This window comes from Arachis ipaensis, chromosome B9 (assembly GCF_059453495.1).
Source record: "Arachis ipaensis isolate K30076 ecotype BB chromosome B9, ASM5945349v1, whole genome shotgun sequence".
NCBI classification, from domain to species: Eukaryota; Viridiplantae; Streptophyta; class Magnoliopsida; order Fabales; family Fabaceae; genus Arachis; species Arachis ipaensis.
In genome coordinates this window covers 140,118,737-140,124,130 of record NC_142444.1, presented here as the reverse complement: position 1 = coordinate 140,124,130, position 5,394 = coordinate 140,118,737, and positions in this window count along the sequence as shown.

The following is a 5,394-nucleotide window of genomic DNA, read 5'->3' as shown; positions in this document are numbered from 1 at the left end:
ATTAATTATGAATTTTAAAGAAGAATTTTGTTTCCACTTTTCTGATGTGGTAAAAATTTAAGACTACATTTTTAAGAGAATAAAAAGAATTTTTTTTCACTTTGTGTTCTACTAGTATTTCAACTGCTTCAGCTAAGATAACATCTGATTTTATCTCAATTTCTGAAAACATTAAAAAGTAAAAAAAATCACTTTCAATCTATTTTAACTAAACTACTAAGTAGAGATAAGCATCAACATCTTGGATGATCAAAATACTGAAAAAAATATCACACAACTCTCATTCCAAGCTTGGTCTGTGGACTTCTTGGACTATCTTATATTGTAGCAGCCATAACCAACACTCAGTTTCTCACTCTCTCTTTCTCTTTCTGTAATTATGATTTTCAATTCTGACAAGCTTAGGATCTATAATCAGTTTCACTTTACTCATTCCAATGCAACAAAATAACTAAATTCAAAAGATTATAGATTCTACTGACACTTCACTATGCACTGTCCTATACCTTACATCACAATACTTTGAGCCTTTGTTTGGTGAGGGCGAATCAGTATGAGGGCAAATTCTAACTAATTACTTAAAATCAGAATAATTATAAATAAATGCTGAGTTAATACTCAAAATGACCCCTGAAATTTGATCCCGACTCAATTTAGCCCCCAAGATTTTAATTGACTCTAATTGTACCCTGAAATTTTGACTCGTGCCTCAAGTTGGCCTTTCCGTCATTTTCCGTCACCGAAAAGCCCTAGCAATTTTGGTTGACACCTGGCAGCAAAGCAGTTAGATGAAGTGGCGAAATATTTGAAGGCATCAATTTAACCCCTAAAAATTTCAAATAAAACCTAGCAGCCCTAATTTTCCCAAATCACAAGAGTATCTCGAAGATAACCAAATAACATCAATCAATTGGATCCAAAAAAATATTTAACCATGTATGATAAACGGTTACAAACTAGTCAACAGTTCATCAAATATTAGAAACCAATCACTACTTGTTCTTGATTTTCTGACTGTGAATAAGTGGGTTGGGTGAGTATAATCTCTGAATCTTGTGCATCATCAACAGCAATATGTGGTGCTAATGGAGCATTTCCAGTCACCTCACCAAATCTCACATGTATTTTCATAGATCAATGCAATTTCTCAAAGATATACAAAAAGTTGATCGGTTGTTCTATACCACATCTCATAAATTTCACCGCATAGATTATTGTATCTATTAGATTTAAAATGATCAAAAGGTAACAAGAACATATTGAATGACATACAACATGAGTCTACTATTAAAATTACATAGTTTTTCAATGAAAAATCAATTAAAAAGAACAAATAAACAAACTAACCAGAACTGCGCAGCTAGAATGTCAAATTAAAAGCTAATATTTTGCAAAAAATAATAGAATCAATTCTCAATTAAAATGGGATATGAAAGAGTAAGATTGTTATTTTAAAATGGAATATGAAGAATCAATGACTGCGTTACAAAAAATTATAGGATTCAATTGATCACAACCACATACATAAAAAAAAATTAAACCCTAGCTACAAGAACTCTACCATCATCAACAACTGTAATCAACCAAAGTCCGCCAAAGTTTCACTGATGAAATAGAGCGAAAAAAATAAAGAACAAACCTCATGCAACATTTTGCAAAAAATAAAGCATCATATGTTGAGAGCAACGATTTTGTTACTAACCTGTTTTTGAAGAGATGGTGATTCCCAGGCAATTAGTCTACACAATGAGAGGTGAAACAAGTAAGAAAAGCTTCAAGATTTAGTTGCAGCGACACCCATGGTTCTTCTCTAAGGGTACGTATACGAGGGGAGGAAGAGGAAGAAGGAGGGTCAGTTGGGGGTTTCATTTTCAAGTGGTTAACGTTTGGGTTTTGGTATTAACCCCTTTCTCATGTCAAATGACATCGTTTCTAAACAATTTGGGCGCCAAGAGTTAAACGATGTCGTTTTGATAGTGCCAGGTGTCAACCAAATTTGTCAGGTGAGCTCTCCAGTGACGAAAAACGACGGAAGGGCCAAATTGAGGCGCGGGTCAAAATTTCAGGGTACAATTAGAGTCAATCAAAACTTTGAGGGCTAAATTAAATCGAGGGTTAAATTTCAGGGGCTATTTTGAGTATTAACTCAACAAATGCTATATCAAATTATCAACTTTAATCTTCAAAAATATTAACTAGCAAATAAGGAAAAATAACAAGGTTTTGTACCTACCTAAGTAGAACGGCGACGGTAGAGAGAGAAAGAAGGAGAGCATAGGCACAGCTCCGAGGAAAAGCACAGAGCAGAACGGCAGTGGCAGTGGCGAGGCAGACGCAGAGGCGAGGAACGACACAACAACCCGACCCTCATGAGTAACTGGTGGCGTGATTGACAAGCGTTAGAGACACTGCGATGCACCTTGCTTGACAAGATTGTTGGCGCTGCTACCGGCAGTGAGATTGACCAGATGATTCCTTGACTTCTCGATTAGAGCTCAGGGAAAAGGGGATGGAAATTGAAACAAGATTTGGGTTAGGGTTTTATTTTAAATTTAGGGGTAATTTTGTAATTTCAAATATTTTAGTCTCAATTTCTATCTAAAACCAAATAGGATATTGAGACATCCACTTTTACACCAAACATAATATTGAGATTTTCTAATCTCTGTCTCCGAGTCTCAGTCTCTCAGTTTCACTCTCTCTTTCAAACACAAATTTTAATGTTGTTCCTACTCGATTTGGCTCCACTACTGTGATGCTCAAAATATTTAAGTTGTTAAAGTAAGGACTCAAAGAGATGGTTATAAGTGAAAAGTGGTCTTCATACAAAGAAGATAATATTGGCAAAGGTAAGATTGTTACAGAAAAGATTTTGAGTGAAAATTGGTGGCAAAAAATTGATTATATTCTTTCTTTCACAAATCCTATTTATAATGTTTTAAGAAGTATGCACCTACTCTTCATTTGATTAATGAGATGTAGGATTCAATTATCAAAAATGTAAAGAGTGCTATATATCTCTATGAAAAAAAAAGATGAACAAGAATCATCATTCTTCTACAATATTGTGCACTCAATATTAGTTTAAAGATGGACAAAAAATAGTATACCCCTTCATTATTTAGCACATTCATTGAACCCAAAGTAACCTAACCCTTCACATTTATAATTTATAATTATAACTTTTATTTATAAGTAAAGATAATTGAATTATTACTAATTTCTTCTTAACTACAAATTATATAGGTATTATAGTCATCAATGGTTGAGAGAATATCCTACACGAGTTTCTCCTCATCAAGATATTGAGATCACTAATGAGAGAGTTAAATGCTTGAAGAGGTATTTTTCTAATGAAGAAGAGAGGAGAAAAGTGAGTATTGAATTTGCAAGCTTTTCTGATGGTAGAGGTGTCTTTGATGATTATGACTCCTTGAATGATAGAGGCATAGTTGATGCAAAATCTTGGTGGCTAATTCATGGTGGTAAAGAAAAACTTCTTCAACCAATTGCTCTTAGGCTATTAGGGAAACCATCTTCATCTTTTTGTTGTGAAAGGAATTGGAGCACTTATTCCTTTATCCATTCCCTAAAAAAAATAAGTTGAAGTCTAAACGTGCAGAAAATTTAGTGTTTGTCCACACTAATCTTCGTCTTCTTTCAAGAAAAATTTCACAATACAATAAAGGAAAAACTATGATGTAAGATATTGCCGGAGATGTTTTTCACCAATTGTTGAAGAAAATGGTGTCTTGAAGTTGCTCACCTTTCTCTAGATGAACCGAAGTTGGAAAGAGTAACTTTTTCTAATGATAAAGATATCAACCATATATGATAGATAAATAGTATGAATTTAGATAACTTTTTTGTGTATATGTGATGTACAATACTCTTACTAACTCTATTAAGACATAAGAGTTTATGATTTTATCTTTTGAATACCTATACACTTTAGGAAGAAATGTATATCATATGGTTATTTTTTTTAAAATAGTTATTGGTTTAATATTAATGAATATATTATTTATATATGTGTGTTCCCGTCTCCGACAACCTTTTAGAATTGGTGTCGCCGTGTCCTGTGTCATGTCATCCCGTATCCGTGTCTGTGTCTGTGCTTCACAGGGATTTAGATATTTTTGTCACACGGAACCCATTTTTCACGAGTATAAAATTATTTTCCTTATTTGATGGATATTTTTGTTAGTATTCACAAAATTCATAGGTATAAATGATTATTTTTTCGTCTTGACACTTTTCTTCTTCTTCCCTTTTCTTATCTCGCCCGTTCTCTCCCTCCACCTACCACTTCAATAGTTCTACCTTTTTCTTTTCTAATATGCTCTTCCACTCTCTTCCGTCCTTTTCCCTTACCCCTTATTTTTGTTTCCATTTTTGTTTCTGTTTTCAATCTCTGTTTTAGAGATTTAGTTCACTAATCCTCTAATGGTTTATTTCATCTCCTTTTGTAATGTCTCTTTTTATGGATGTTTTGATTTTAGATTTTCAAATTAAAGAGAAAGATTTTTAGAGGAAAGCTATGTCCATAGAGATATTTACAAGATAAAAAAAATATTCATATCTATATTGAGAAAAAAAAGTATCCTTTTATGTTGCAACACATCTATTTGGTTTTAAAAAAGAAAAAAATTATAATATTTCAATTTTTACCTATTAAATTTTTTTGTAATCAAACCTTATACCTCCCCCCAGTTTATAATTCAAAATAATGGATATTTAACTTCTTTTCAGATGTAGAACTAATGTTGATTCAGTTATTTATAATCGTCGAATGACTATATCTACGAATAAAAGTTTTCTTCCATAAAAATAAGAGTTTAATTTTGATGCATTGACAGCGTAAAGCGTTTTACACAATCACATTTGTTCCTTTGGATGATCATTCACACGATCAATGTGAAAGATAGTTATTTTTATTGTGACATTACATAATTAGATACATGTGTAAAATTACTTTACACTAACAGTGTATCAAAATTAAATTCTAAAAACAAAGGTATAATCTAGTTACTCGATCATAAAAAATCCCAATATTAAGTAGAGTACAATGGTTCGCTATGAATAGGCCATTGGCCCAACAAATTAACTCAGTTGCAACTATCAAACTTCAAAATATTATGTATATAAAAATTGATTTTTCCTTTCATTTAAAAAACAAAAATATTAAATACAACCGGTTTTGCTTTGCCATAGAAACCAGCATTGGGCCAGATTCTTCCGACGCTGCTGTCAGCCATTAGCCCAAGATACAAGCCAACGTTTAATAAATAAAAAAGTGTTACAAATAAGCAGAAATGTCTCCAAGAAATAAGAATGGCCCTTTTCAATTTAAGTCGTATTCCATGACCCAAAAAAAAAAAATTAAGTCGTATA